The sequence below is a fragment of the Apodemus sylvaticus genome, chromosome 1 (genome assembly GCF_947179515.1).
Source record: "Apodemus sylvaticus chromosome 1, mApoSyl1.1, whole genome shotgun sequence".
Lineage (NCBI taxonomy): Eukaryota > Metazoa > Chordata > Mammalia > Rodentia > Muridae > Apodemus > Apodemus sylvaticus.
This window is the reverse complement of record NC_067472.1, coordinates 7,779,949-7,795,874: the sequence shown is the minus strand read 5'-3', so window position 1 is coordinate 7,795,874 and position 15,926 is coordinate 7,779,949. Positions and strand designations below refer to the sequence as shown.

General features: G+C 48.2%; 1 long non-coding RNA gene across 1 annotated transcript; it reads right to left on the bottom strand.

Moving 5' to 3' along the window:
* Positions 1–8,871: 8,871 nt before the first annotated feature.
* LOC127685973 (uncharacterized) lies at positions 8,872–15,637 on the bottom strand. Its single transcript, XR_007977961.1, has 4 exons — positions 15,460–15,637; positions 10,082–10,193; positions 9,573–9,655; positions 8,872–9,433 (listed from the first exon to the last, which is right to left on the bottom strand). It is a non-coding gene; the product is annotated as an uncharacterized LOC127685973 (long non-coding RNA).
* Between the last annotated feature and the right edge of the window lie 289 nt (positions 15,638–15,926).

The following is a 15,926-nucleotide window of genomic DNA, read 5'->3' as shown; positions in this document are numbered from 1 at the left end:
AAAAAAAAAAAAAAATCAAAGTGCTTGTTCCTGTTAGTGGTGGCCTGCAATAGGCAGGCATACCCTTGGGCGAGGACTGGGGTTGCTTCACTGCTCCTGTGTGGGCCTGTATACCTCATGCGTGCCCTGTACCTGCAGGGACCAGAGGGCGTCACACCCTGAACTAGAGTCACAGATAACTTGTGACTGCTATGTGGATGCTAGGCATCAAACTCCTGTCCTCTGGAAGAGCACTCAGTGTGATCTTAGGTCCCAGTCATCTCCTCCAGCTCCATTTTATTTCCAAATGCCAGATATGAAGCTGTACCCATTTGCTCAAGTCTGCCTTTAACAAGGATGTAGAGATGCTACCAACCCCCCTGTGGGAGTGAGACCACCCCTAGGCTCGCCCTTTAACAGCCCACTTTAACTCTTGGATCATCGTTCCTGAAGTGCACTGAAAGGAGCTAGATGTTCTGCAAAGCTCCCGGAAACCCAAAGTCCTTCCTTCCCAAAAGCCCAGGTGCCAGGCTTGTAGCCAGCGTCTTTCTGCCCTGCCTGGCACTGTGGTAGACCGAGGAAAGAAGCAGAATCAGTTTCTTGCCTAGTACCAACTAAACATGGTTCCTAACCCCAGACCAGTGGGAAAATGACCGGGTTTTACGACATCCCCCTCAGTGATACTTCCAGCCTAACTCTCACTTCAGAAGGCCCCAGAGGTGTCTCCAGCTACCCTGATGTGTACTTTGTAAGGTAACAGCAGAGAAGCCCAGTTTTCCCTGAGCATCACCCTAAGACTGCGTGAGTTGTTATCTTCCTTTCCGTTCTGAAAACCGAGCTCTGCAGGCTTCTGGGAAAGCCGTAGGTCAAGAAGACCCAATCACCTCCATTCACTTACTCCTTTACTACACAGCCAAGTCTTCCTCTGTGTAAAGCAGTGGGCAGGAAGGAAGAGGCCTCACCAACCCCTAACGCCTGTGCTTCAGATTTAGGGCTCAGCTTACCTGACTCTGGACTCTCCAAGTTCCACATCCCTTAAGCCTCTGCCCAGCCCTGGGATATTACCTGGAAACTTACTGTGCAGATTTGTCTAGGGGACAGTGTAGGGAGAACTGGTGAATAGGAAGCCGGCCGTGGGCTGGACTGGTGTGCTAAGCCGCAACCATCCTTGCCGTGTCTTGCTTTATTGCATTAACGTCAGTCTCTAAAGGGTGAGTAAGTCCTCTAAATCAGGCGAGGATTGCTCACGAGCCCTGTGAGTCACGGTGAGTGCGACAGAGGGGGGCGACAGAGTGAAGCCCCACCACTGGGGACGGCTCTGGACTCCCCTCCGTTTGCTAGTCTCTCTGTCCGTGTCACACCTTCACTTGTGCTGGGATCAGTTTCACTCTGGTACGAGAATTCAAGCTAGCGCTGCTGTCAGCTAAAATTCTCCAGGGTTGGCCTCCAGCGTTGTCTGAGGTGAAGATCTCTCTAGATCTGAGAGGATAGCATGGGGTTTCTAACTGCATGTGTGTGCAGACCCTCTCAGGTTCATCCTAACTTCTGAGCTGGGCCTGATGGGCCGGATACACACACACACACACACACACACACAGAGAGAGAGAGAGAGAGAGAGAGAGAGAGAGAGAGTTAGGAGCCTGTGCACTCATGCCAAGGCCCCTAAGGAAATGTCTCCCGAACTTCCAACAGCCTGATCAGGTAACTCTCTGAACTCCTGCTGATCTATCTTCTAAACCTCCTGAAGCTCACGACTGCCCGTTTCCCTCTTGCTTAGGCTGTGTGGCAGCTCAGACCTAAGCTTTTAACCAACCTCTGGCATTTTCACGGGAGCCGACGGCACACTTTGTCTTTCGTTTTTGTTTCATGACAAGATCTTGCTATGTAGCCCGGTCTGGCCTCAGACTCAGTCTGCCTGCCCTGGGCCTTCTGAGTGCAGAGATGAGGAAGCACACCACCCAGGTGCCAGGCTTGGACAATGGTCCCAACATGGACAATGTGTTGTTACCATTCCACCTTGTTTGCATGAAAGACTCCCAATTTCCTTTTTCTTTTTCTTCCATTTCCTCAGAGACCTAAAAGCCACCACAAAACATTCAGACATCATTTAAAGACTAAATAGGCCACTTATGAGATGAGATGTGGAATAAATAAATACCTAAAGAACAGCCTGTATGTTGCTGTCTGTCATTTGAACCTGAAATGCCCCACCTGCCACGGGCTCACGTTTCAAATGCATATTCCCAAGATGGTGGCTATATTTCAGGAGGCCTGAACCTTTAGAAGGTGGGACCTAATTGGCTGAAATGGTTCCCTAGGGGTAGGCTTTCAGCCGTACTTGTCTCTGGTTCCTGTATGTTCTCTGCTTCCTGGTCCTTCTCCCTACGTCCCCAGGACTGAGGATGAGCCATGCTACCTTCTAGCAAGGCCTTTTTCCATGAAGGGCTGAGACACAAAGGGAAGGAAGCCTTTCCTCCCTTAAGGTCTCTGTCAGGTACTGAGGCTTCAGAAAGCAGAAATAACTGATGCTCTGTTCTCTCTCTCTCTCTCTCTCTCTCTCTCTCTCTCTCTCTCTCTCTCTCTCAGATTCATTGATGTGACAGGGTTACTTGTTGATTTGGCCAAGTTCTTGGTTGTATTAGACAAGGCTCTCTAGGGGAGTGAGATCAAAATAATATGAATGTATCATTTCAAAGGTACTGATTGGATGGGCTTGTGTGACGTGCCTGAGCAGTCCAACAGTAACTGTCTGGCGTTTCTGTTGCTGCAGTGACACAACCCATCACCGAAGGAAGTCAGGACAGGAACTCAAGCAGGGCAGGAACCTGGAGGCAGGAGCTGATGCAGAGGCCATGGAGGGGTGCTGCTTACTGGCTTGCTCCTCATGGCTTGCTCAACCTGCTTTCTTAGAGAACCCAGGACTGCCAGCCCAGGGATGGCACCACCCACCATGGGCTGGATGCTTTCCCATTAATCACTAGTTAAGAAAACACCCTAGATCTCACAGAGTCACTTTTTTCTCAGTTGAGGTCCCCCCCCCCATATACATACTTTCAGATAACTACTCTATATCAAGTTGACATAAAACTAGCCAGTCTAGAGATAGATTTTATATGGAAATTACCTGGGTTTTCTTATGAGACATGGAAGCATGGGCTACTAACTGAACATTGTACAAGGAAAGCTGGTCATTCACCACTGAAACTGGTTTGTTAAGGGCTCATAGCGTCCCTTCCTCTGAGAAGTCCCCTAGATTTCAGGGTTCCACATGAAAAGCCCTTCTTGATACCTGTCTAGGCCTTCCATTTAGAGTAATAGTATAAAGGGAATTACTATGTAGGGATTTTGAGAGCTGAGCTTAGTAGTAGCTTGCCTAGCATTGCAAGGCCCAGGTTTCAATCCCCACCGACGAAGTAATAAACAACAAACAAACACAGCTTCTATTGTGTCTATAGATCAATCGACAGCATACCCCATCTTAATACTAGCAGGCATTCTGTTCCGTGAACATGGAATGCTTTTACTCAGGTGCTCTGTGTGTGTGTGCATGTGTGTGTTAGAGTGGAGCAGGGTGTGCGCTTCACAGTGCACTCAGGGAGGTCAGAGGACTTTATCTCTCCTCATTGCACATTCCAACAAGCACTTTTGCCCTAAGAGCTACTTTCCCAGTCCCTATTTAGCCATTCCACAACTTGCTCAGCAAAGCTCTGTAGTTTGCATTGTGTGAGTCTTGGATTGCTATTATCAAACTATCCCTAAGATTTATTTTCTTATTTCTTTTGCAGTGACGACGACGGAACCCATGGTCGTGCGCTAGGCAAGTGCCCACCATTGAGTTACATCCACAGCCCTTGAGTACTTTTGAGGATACTATATTTCTTAGCGTTAGTCATGGATGTATTTTTTATTGAAAATTACATTCATTTATTTGGGAGGCAGTGATTCTCCCACTGGGTATGCTTGGCGGTCAGCCTCCAGGGAGTCAGTTCTCCTCCATGTAGACTCCTGGGAAGAAGTTCAGGCCGTCAGTCCTGAGGACAAACACCTTTTCTTCGGACATCATCTAGCCAGCTTGCCTGTGTGGATTGGTTTTCTGGGAGTTGTCTGTTTATGTAACACTGGCTATCTTGGAGTTCTCGATGTAGACCAGGCTGGCCTCAAACTCAGAGACATTTGCCTGCCTCTGCCTCCCAAGGTCTGGGATTAAAGGCATGGACCACAATGACTGACCAATGGATTGTTTGGTTTTGTTTTACTTTTTGTTTTGTTTTGAGACAGAGTCTATGTATCCTTGCCTGGTCTGGAACTCACAGTGTAGACATTATGTAGACCTCACAGAGCTCCCCTGTCTCTATTACAGTAGTGTTGGGGATTGGTGTCACAAAGTCTCACTGTGGCTGTTTCTTTGTTCTGTTTGGTTGGTTGCTTGGTTGGTTCGGATTGTTGTACTGGTGATCAAATCGTATTCCTGGGAACCATTCCACTGTGTTGTATTTATTTGAACATATTGCTGGGTGTAAAATTTGCTAATATTTTGTTAAAGATATCCATCTTTTCTATAGATGTGTTTGCCTTGTTTTGGTATCAAAAATAATGCTTCCCTCATAAAATTCTTGGGAAGGGCTTGGTGAGGTGGCTCATCAGGAAACAACCTACTGACCACACCTGATGCCCACCTAAGTCTGATTCCCAATCTCTGCTTGGTGGAAGGAGAGAAGAGACTCCTGAAAATTGTTCTCTGACCTACATATGAACCCCACCACACACACTAAAACAAATGTAATTTACTTTATTACTTTAAGTGAGTGAATGTGTGTGGGTATCTCTCTCTCTCTCTCTCTCTCTCTCTCTCTCTCTCTCTCTCTCTCTCTCTCTCTCTCCCTCTCCATCTCTCTCTCTTTGTGTGTGTGTGTGTGTGTGTGTGTGTGTGTGTGTGTGTAGCAGGTGTCTGTGGAGGCTGGAGGTTTCAGATCTCCCTGGAGCTAGAGTGACTTGTGACCCACCTGATGCTCATACTGGAAAAGTATCTTTAAAAAACCCTAAAGTCAAATGTTAATGCCATGTGAGACAGGCCTGTGAATCTAACTACTCAGGACATAAGATAAGAGGATAGCAAGTGCAGTTTGAACAACATAGCAAGATTCTTCCTCCAACCACACATAGTCATCTGTGTGCATCCATACATACAGTATGTGTGTGTTTGTGTGTACCATGAAAACACTAAAGTAATATTGACCATGATTTACAATGTATTAAGAAACATTAGAGGGGCATTTCCTAATAATAAAAGGGTGAATTCATCCAGAAAACATACCAATTCTTGTTTTGTTTTGCTGTTCCTGGTCACTGTTGTTTTCCAGGAAAGCAAACGTAGGTCCTGGTGTATACCAGGCCCAGGATCTTATCACTGAGATTGGTCACTGGCCCAGAGTTCTGTAAGTACCAAATAGTGTGACTTACTCTTCTGAACCACTGCTCATGTTTTAAGTTGGCTTTTATATAACAATCAACCTAACATCAGTCTACCACACGCTATTTGTCTTCTGTTTATCTCTTGTCTACTAACCTTCTTTTGGATAAATTGAGCATTTACATGATTTCATATGTGCTTCACTTTATGCAGCAACCCTGCTGGGTCTGACCTCTGTGCAGATCAGGCTGGCCTTGAACTCACAAGAGCCGAGATTAAGATCTGTACCACCAAACCCAGCCTGGTTATGTATAATGTAATAATACTCCTTAACTTTTCATCACTTTCAAACAATGCCATCCCTGTTCTCTGTGTAGAAGGAAAGACATAGCAATTCACCCATGTGCCTCCCCTCCTTAAAAGTATGTGCGATTGTTGTAATTAATTTTAATTCGCTTTGATATGTTATAAACCCACAGTCACTTACTATCATTGCTATAAACAGCTGATTATAATTAAGATGGATCTTTAATGTAGAAAAAGAAGCTTTCCTAGACCTTTAATTGGCCAAGTGGCTGGTCTAGGGAATATGGGTATGATCTCACTGCTATATTTTGGGGGGAGTACCTCCTTTGAAAGCGCCATACAGTCCTCAAGTCCCGAGAGCCCACAGCTTCACCAGGCTGTCATTGGTAGCACACTCTGTTAGTCACTGCAGTCCAGTAGGCAGGCTGGCCTAGCACCCCCAATGGCTTTCTTCTCAGTCTCTTTCCCTTATGGACTGGATGCCTGCTGCGGCCTCAGGCTCCTTTTAAAGGTCACTGGGCAGGGCCTTCCTGCCGTGAGCAGGTTCAATAGCTTGTGCTTCCCCGGCTCTGTCTATATGCAGACACATGACCACAGCTTTTGTGTGTTTTCTCTTAGTTCTGCTGAGACCCACAAAGGCGCTATAGGTACTTTCTCCTCTTTCATCGCACAGGCCCTCTGCTCTGCTTCATGTGAGTTTGCTGTGACTAAAGCACTACCAACAAGGCAGTCGGACAGAGAACACAGCTGGGGTCAGGGGCTTGGCTCCCCCTCCACTTTTCTGATGGCTTTCCCTTCTTTCTATTTCTAATTATGTGTATGTGTACATGAGTGCGCATTCCTCTCCCCTTTTTTCTTCCTCCTCTTCCTCTTCCTTGTCCTCTTCCTCCTCTTCTTCCTCTTCCTCCTCCTGTTCCTCTTTCTCCTCCTTTTCCTCCCCCTCTTCCTCTCCCTCCACCTCTTCTCCCTTTTCCCCTCCTCCTCTTCCTCCACCCCCTCCTCCTCTTCCCCCTTCCTCCTTCTCTTCCTCCACCCCCTCCTCCTCTTCCTCTACCCCTCCTCCTCTTTCTCCACCCCCCTCCTCCTCTTCCTCTACCCCTCCTCCTCTTCCCCCTTCCTCCTCCTCTTCCCCCTTCCTCCTCTTCCCCCTTCCTCCTCCTCTTCCTCCACCCCCTCCTCCTCTTCCTCCACCCCTCCTCCTCTTTCTCCACCCCCTCCTCCTCCTCCTCCTCTTCCTCCATTCCCTCCTCCTCTTCCCCCTTCCTCCTCCTCTCCCCCCTTCCTCCTCCTCTTCCCCCTTCCTCCTCCTCTTCCCCCTTCCTCCTCCTCTTCTTCCACGCCCTCCTCCTCTTCCCCCTTCCTCCTCCTCTTCCTCCATGCCCTCCTCCTTGTGTTTTTAGTACTCTGTGTTGTCTCCAGAGCCTCACACTTCCTAGGCCAAGGCTTTCACTGTACTCAATGCCCCAAGTGGCCTTGAACCCGCTCTCTACCCTATGCAGGCCCCGAATTTGTGAATCTCCTGCCGCACCACAGCCTTGTGAGTAGCTGGGACAGCAGGTTCTTAGGCCCCTGCTGCCACTCCTGCGGCCCCTCCTTAGGCAGGGTCTGTAATGGCTTTGAGCTTGTAGCTTCTTGGCCGGAAAGTAAGGGGGTTGAGTCGGATGACCTCAGTGGCTCCGTCAAATCCCAGCCTTCCAGGACTCTGTGTTAGGGCCTTGCTCACAGCTAATGAGCACCTACCCTGGCAGCACAGCTAAGATTTATTTACTTTAATAATATTTATCAAAACCACAGAGCTCACTTCACACTCATATATCATCCCTGCCTTCCTGTTTATCCCAAAGGTTATCTTTGCAAACGGCCCTTTGGGTTTACAAAAGCACCTCTGCGCTCACCACGTATGATTAAGTGAGTGAAAAGCAGGTTGTAAAACTGTGACTCCTGTCTCACTAACGCTACATACGTATTTTTGCATATGTATTTTTAATTTAGATTACATGTAAGTATATAGAATATTTTAAATATTTGCACGTGGATACAGTTTTTAAATATAAGCATTCGTAATTATATTTGTATAACCTGAAAGGTTCTACATACTAACAGTATAGTATTAAATAGCTTTTCCTTTCTTTTTGAGACAGTCTTATGGAAAGAACACCATATAGTACACGGACAGAGCAATCTAATTAATCCCTGGGAAGTTAACTTCAACTTCCCAGCTGTGCTCACTTCCCTCATGTAGCCCAGGTTAGCCCAAGGATAACCCTGCATTCAGGGTTGTCTTGTCTCTCCTTCCTCTCTACTGGGATTACAGGTGAAGATCGTCTCTCTTGTTTTAGGGAGTGCTGGAGTCGGAGCCCAGGGCTCCGCGCATGCTGGGCAAACAGCCAGCTAACCAAGCTGGAGCCGCAGCTCCTGTAGCTGAATGGTGAAATATCGCGTGTATTCCCCTCCACACCCCAACTGCCCCTGGTACTGGGGGTTGCCGCTAGGGCCTCATGTATACTGGGTAAGCACTGTATCGCGGAGATGTGCTCCCTAGTCTGGTTTGTTTGTTTGTTTGTTTGTTTGTTTGTTTGTTTGACACAGGGTCTCACTAAGTGGCCCAAGCTGGCCTTGAATTCACTCAATAGCCCATGGCTATGTTGAACTTGTGATCATCCTCCCTCTGCCCCTCTGCCCCTCTTGCCCCTGCCAGGGAACTGGAACTATGTAGCTGTGGCACCAGGCTCAGCTCTTTTGTTGTTGTTTGTTTGAAATAGTCCCAATGTAGTGCCAGGGTTGAATTTAAAAGTTCTATTTTATTATCAATTTGTATGCATGTATGAGTATGTTCTCATGAATGCCCATGTCCTCAGAGACCAGAGGATTCACATCTAGAGTTGTAGGTGTGAACTTATAGGTGGTTCTATGCCTAGATGGATTCTGGGGATGAAACTGGGGTCTTCTGCAGAATTAGAACATGTGCCTAACTGCTGGACTGTCTCTGCAGCCCACCAAGGTTGGTTCTGAACTCAGTTAAAATGGCCTACTCATCTCAGCCTCCTGAGTAGCTGGGATTAAAGTATACCACCCTATCCAGCTATGTATGTATGTATGTATGTATGTATGTGTATTTATGTGTATGTATGTATATATATATATCTCCTTTATACAATAATTTTTGCTCAGGGGAACTGTTTATTTTCTTAAAAATAGTAAAGTCACATAAACCAATAAATACTATTTCCACTGGACCCAGAACCTTGGTGACTCTTCAACTTTGTCCCTGATGCCTTCCCTCAGGTTGCCTAGGTGCTTTGGAAGAGGGACCAGACAGCACAGGACAGGGCAGTCTCCTCCCTAGACTGTCAGCCTCAGCTTTCCACCCCCCCTCCTTTCCATTTATGTGCCGTCCTTTGTTTCTGTCTTGGGCTCAACAAAGACCAACAGAATCCTCAGCCACCCCTCCTACCTCCAGTTTGTCCCCTGTAGTCAGTCTTGTATAGCATCAGTCATCTATTTATCATGGAGACGGGATCAGTGGGAATTGTCATGGCCAAGGCTCCAGGGTCTCATGGGAAAACCATGAAAAAAAAAAAAACCCTCTACCCCGAGGAGCTTGTAGTTGTTGGGGAGGTGGATGCTATATGCACAGGGGAGGGGATGGGAGAGAAACAGCAACAACCCATCTAGACAAAGAGATGTCTAGGCTCTGCAGAGGACGATGAGTCAGGCATCACTGTGGGGCCCGGAGCCCTAGGAGAGAAATGGTGGTTCCATTTATCAATCTATCTATTCATTCCACAAATACACTCTCAGAGCGTCTGCCATTAGCCCGTCACAGGTGCCAGAGAGGCTGTAGAGAATGGAACAAGATAATGACTCCCCCACCTACCCTGTTTGTGTTCTGTGGGACCTGGGGGCAAAGGAAGCACTCCAAAGCAACTGTACAAACGATCCTCCTGAGGGCGTTAGGAGCTGTGAAAATAAAGCTGGCTAGTGTGTCAGAGCACACGGGGGAGGTGACATTAGTGCTGGCGTGTCATTAACCAAAATAGAAGTCAGGGGCTGGTCTGAGAGGGAAGGCAGCAGGCTTCGCTCCTGGAACATCACACCGTCCTCTCAGGATTGCATCCTGTCCTCCTACGGCCCGAACACTTTGCAGGGGCCTCTAGGGTCTTCTGGGCAAAGTCCCAGATTTTAAACCTGGCACTGCGGGGGCGGGCCTCCATGGTCTTGCCCAGTCCGCCTGTCCGCCAGCGTCATCCTCCCGGGAACCTCCCATTCTGACAGCACGGTGCCTCTGTGCCCTCACACCCAGAGTCAGGGACAGCTTCCTGATGTCCCCAGTCCAGAGCACTGGCCTTTCTCCACCTATCCACTGTCTGAGGTGTTTTAAAATACCTTAAGTGTAGGAACCCGTGGAAAATCCAATGGAGAATTCAGTCTTCTTGAGGGAGAAGATCCTCTTCAAGATCCTCTCTTATTATAGTAAATCATGCCTGTAATTCCAACACTCAGGAAGAAGAAACAAGAGGATTAGAAGTTTAGGTCAGCCTGAGCTATAATACAAGATCCTGTCTAAAAAGGAAGAAAAGAAAAAAATTAATTAAAATACATTTTAAAAATAAGTAAATAAAAAGCTTGTATATGTTCACATCCATAAATAATCCCAGCCCTTGGAGGCAGGGGCAAATTCAGAACTCAAGGCCTGTGTCAGAAACCACTCAAGCTCAAGGATACTCTGGGGGCTTCACCAGACCTTATTTTAAACCAAAACCAAAACTAAAACAAAATTTTAAAGCAGCCAAGCATGGTGTTGAATGCCTTTAATCCCTGCACTGGAGAGGCAGAAACAGCATCTTCGTGAGTTCAAAGCCAGCCTGGTGTGAAAACAAGTTTCAGGCCAACCAGAACTAGGCAATTAGACCCTGTTTAGATTAATAATAAACCAAAGACGTCTTCCCCCCTGGGATTCGCTGTCTGCCTGGCTAGAAATTCCACATGGTTTACACTCATCTGTCACTTTGTATGAAACAAAGACGGAAAGGCAAGAGGAGGAGCAGTGAGAACACCAGAGTTCTGCAGAAGATGGGCGCAAACAGGACGCAGCAGGAAACTTTGCTGGAGGAAAAGGCATTGCGGTGAATTTCGTCTGACAATAGCAAGCAGGAGCTAGCTGCTGGCACTAACAGGGTCGGGCTTGACCATTCTCAAATTCCTCCTATCCCTCAATTCTACAAAGAGGAAAAGTCCAACGACCTAGGACAAAGGACTACCTCAGAATATCCCATAACCCCTCTCTCCAGGCCTCCTCTCAGTTCGCGAGCCTTACTGCAGACAGCCCCCTCCTTTTAACCTGGGAGAAAGATGTAACTATCTTCAACCCAGGGTGCCACCTGTCTCCCGTCTTCCTCCTCCCTCCTCCCCCACCTTTGGTGCTGATTCAGTTCTGAAGCTTGACCTCTGACACTATGAAGCAGGATGTCCAGGCAGTGGGAGGAGAGGGGAGGGACACGTGATTGTCCTGACGGATGTTTGGGATGAAAGTCAGTACCATAAACACGTATTCATCATGAGTCTCCTTCTACTGGGTCTTTCATCTGGGGAATCTCAAAGTTCCAGACAAATGGTAATTAATTTTCACAACAGCTTCCACAAGAAGATGGTACCAGCCGTAGGCCAGGAGGCTTTTCCCAGCATCCTTCCCCACTCCTTCTTACTACCCGTGGGCGGGCAGCCCTGAGGGGACACATGGGTAAGAGGCCTAGATCTCAGGCTCCTTCAGCCAAGAAGGCTCCAGGGCACAATGAAGTCCCTTCCAGCTAGCTTCCTGTTACTGCCCCCTGCCCTGATCTCCCACAGTGTGACTCAGAATGACCCAGGCAAGAGTGGGAACAGTTCTTGCCTCCACTGGCCTGCTGAGGCTAAACCATGAGTTAGCTGACTCAGCAGAAACCTCCGCCCTAAAACTAAGACAGCCTGCTGCATCTGTGAGCCCATCCCCACACACAGTCACCTGTCTTCCCCCAAGCTGGAAGGGGAGGAGCCACTTGAAATGATTTTAGACCTTAAAGCACATTGTAAAGCAAATATAAGATAGTTGTGTAAAGCCTAGAAAATACTGAAAAATATGAGGCAGGAGAAATAGAAACAATATTTCCCTAATTCCACTATCGCCAGCAGAACCCGTGATGAGACCTTGTTACTTTATTTCTCTTTGTTGCGGTTGCTATCTTTGTCTTGTTTTGTTTTGTTTTGTTTTGTTTTGTTCTGTTTGAGACAAGGTTTCTCTATGTCTCCCTAGCTGTCCAGAAACTCACTGTGTAGAACAGCCGGCCTCAACCTCATAGCTTCACCCGTCTTTGCCTCTGGAGGGAGGGGCTTACAGTGTGCCCTGCTATAGCTAGCTAGCTATGATTACTTGGTGTTTCTGGAAATAATAACATATACACACGGTGGAGTTGGGTGAATGGCTCCATCAGTAAAACCTTCGCTGCTCAAGCACGAGGAACTGCGGTTGGACCCCAGCTCTTCCCGGGCATTGCGGCATCCTGTGATCTCAGCACTGTGAGGAGGCAGAAGCAGGAGATGGCTGCACACTGCTTGCTGGACAGCTCGTCCTGATGAAATCAATGAGCTCCCAGCTCAGTGAGAAACCTTGTCTCAGAGAAGTAAGGTGTGTGGAGCTAGACAGGCTCAGTCGCTAAGAGCGCTGGCTGCTCTTCCAGAGGTTTGATTTCCAACACCCACACAGAAAATGACTCTAGTCCTGGGGGATCTGATGGCCTCTTCTGAGCTCTCCAGGCTCCAGGCATGCACATAGTGCACATATATACATTCATGGAAAATACTCATACACATTAAAAAAAAAGGAGTGTGATCATGATGAAGATGACACCCAAAGTGACCTCTAGACTCCACACAAACATGCATGCGCATGTCTACACATGCATATGTCACACAAATGGATGTATACATACATAATAAAACATACGTGTGTGCACATACATGTGCACATATGTGTGCACACACACTTAGAATAAAATAAAGACATGTATGTGTGTACACACACCCATGCACACACAGCAAAGAACAGCTATCTCTGCACACCCAAATCCAAACAGAACAGAAGGCTAAAAGAAGGAAATCATTTAGAGTTTCTTGTAGACGCTTCCTGAAGTTGCCTATTGCATACATAAGTGGACGTATGCACAGCATGACATGTGTACTTCGCCCTTTTCCACGTCACATGACTCCACATTTTCTATGCCATTAAAAAAAGACATCACCAGACAAAGCTTGCATTGGCTGCTAATGTTTTTTGTCCTGCTGGTGGACGCTAGTGTACTTAACCTTTTCCCCATTTCTGGACTTCCACTCAGGTGAGGAGCAGGAAGGACTGAGTCGGAACGAGGTGTGGGAGGAGGAGGCTGGCCAGGATGGCCCGAGGGCCCACCAGCAAAGGCCCGGGCACTTTCCTAGTTTTTCTACCCCACTGTCCAGATGAGGAGAACAAGGTACTGCTGAGAGAAAACAAGAACCTGCTGGTGGGGCCCAAGCACAGTTTATCAGTGCTGAAGGCCATGGCTGTAGGACTTACCGGAGACTTATTGGGAAAACCCTAGGTTTCATGGTGGCCTGCTGCTTAACTAGAGACAGCACGAGTCCTTCCTTCAGTCTGTCTCCTATTCCTCTCCCATCCCTTCATACGGGCATCAGGGATTCAGGGTGCAAATGGCACCGCCTTCCTCTATAGAAGTTAACAGTTTCATGCAAAGGATGTGTAAACAAACTGTCATTACCCAGCATAGGAAAGGGACCTGCAAGGGGCCGTGGGGTCCGACCCACCAAGGTTTCCTCTCTCAGACAATCAAGTCTGAGACAAGGGTCAAGGAAGGCAGGCATGGGGCCTGTCCTGAGTCAAGCCTCTGGTGCCAGGCAGGAAGTGCCAGCAGGGCTGACCAACCCCTGCACCCTCCCCTCCCTTCTGCATCAGCTCCTCCCCTCCCCCTTTTTGGTTTGCTCCTGGCTCCCTGCCCTTCCCAACATGGCTCCCCAGGTTCCCAGGGCAGAAGAGTGGGCGGCAGGTCTCCAGCTTCTGAGAATGTTCTAGGAAAGCTATTGTGGTTTATTTTCTAGACATTCAGGACATTTCCATCACACTTAGGAAAGGAGTGGGAGGCACGGCCCGATGACCAGTCTGACGGGAATCCTGATCTAGCATACTGGAAATTGTCTGATTGGGAATTGAGACTTAAGTTGACAAGGACCTCATCCTGGCGATCTTGTTTTGTTTTGTTTCATTTTTTGGGTTTTTTTTTTTTTTGTTGTTGGTTTTTTTCGGAGACAGGGTTTCTCTGTGTAGCCCTGGCTGACCTGGAACTCACTCTGTAGACCAGGCTGGCCTCAAACTCAGAAATCCTCCTGCCTCTGCCTCCCAAGTGCTGGGATTAAAGGCGTGCGCCACCACTGCCCCTGCACCCTGGTGATCTTAAATGACAGAAGGGTCCACTACATAGGACTGGCAGGGATCTGAGATATGACAGTCTCAAAAAATAATCAAAAAATTAAAATACACAGGCCCAGAGCAGCAAGGGGGTACAACTGCCATTTCACTCAAGTGTATGCTCAGGATGGTTTACCACTGTAGCCAGGTGGCACAGCGTAAGGTGGGGCAGCAGAGGGTCCTTAGGGTCCAGCAGCCAGGCCACAGTCTGCACCCAGGTCGGCCTCACTAGGCTGGAAGCCTGCCAGTCTGCCTTTGGCCTTGGGTGGGTGGGATGGGACCCTCAGTTACTCAAAGGAAAGTCCTGCCTTCTGGACAGGGCGCTTTGGATCCTGTACGGTGGCATCTCAGTGATGCATGCTATGGAGATTTAAAAGAAATATGAGGAGGGAGATTTGCACAGTGCCAGATGGTCAGTAAGATACAGATAGTTTTCACTGTAAATGGTGGCTGTGCACAGCTTGGTACCAGCGCAGCACAAGAGAGCTAGTGTGCAGCGTGTGTTTCAAGAACAGCCGGGGCTACACAGAGAGACCCTGACTCAGAAAACCAAAGGAAAAAAGAAAAGAAAAGAAAAACAGCTTCTACCCACAGACAGCCAGTGTCAATATTGGATGGTTCCAGCCAGTCTGGTTTCTCTACATTAGACGTAGTCCTTCCTCACTCACTCTCTTCTGCGTGTCTTCCTTCCTCTCACCTTCCTCCCTCCTCTCCTCCCTCCCCTCCTCCCTCATTCTCTCCCCTCTCTTCTAAGTTCCTGTGAGCAGCTGTTATGATCTGTGGACATAGCTGTGTGCCCTACTTCGTACTGTTTGCTTTTCTCTATGTTATGGACACTTGGAAATCACCCTTCTTAACAGCTAGACTTAGAAGGATCACAGCGTGGTCCGCGTTTACAAGCGATGAGCATCCTTTAACAAAAGCCATTTCAGATTCTGGACTTGCTATTTGGAATTCTAATGGATAATTCATTGACATTTTAATTCTGCTAACAAAGTTTATCTCCAGGGGCTTTGGGGAAGCTGTTTGCTTCAATTCCCACAATCCAGAGAGGGCAGGAGGGGAATGTAAGGTGACCCTCCCGCTCCCCCTCCTCTTTCCCTTCTTCCCCCACCCTCCCTCTTCCAGGGGTCCTTTCGATGCCACCAGAAGAGGGCGGCTGCACAGGTCTGGTGTCATCCCGATGCCACTCCTCTGCCCACTGCTTTCTCACGTTCTCAATATGCTCACCCTCTGATTAGGCTAGAGTGGTTTTTCCGGCCTGTGAAATTACCTGCCATTAGTGGAAAGTGTCCCAGCGTCGTCTCTTGCCAGCTTGGGACTTCGGGCAATTTTCTTAGATTTCTCAACCTGGTTTGGTAAAATAAAGTATGTCTGCTAGGATTAAAGAGAGGCAAGGGGCGCCTAGATGTTAAGTTTTTCCACTCGGTCTTCCACGCTCTCCTCTTCTCCCTAACACGCCCCCAAACCCTCTCCCTAACCCACCCCACCCCGCCTAGGCCCCCTGCTTTCGAAGGGTTCCAGGAAGCATTTCTGCCAGAAACTGCCGAGGGAACAGCTATGGAGTCAGGTGACCCAACTCCCCGCAGGGGTGACTAAAATACCAGCGATGCAGATTATTTGGACTTCCTGGGCAGGGCCCGCCACCGCTGTGACTGGTGGGACCTTGGAAGCAACAGTAATTAATATTTTGCCAGGTGTGATTCCAGTGGCCCCGCCAAGCAAGGGGTCCCACCCCGA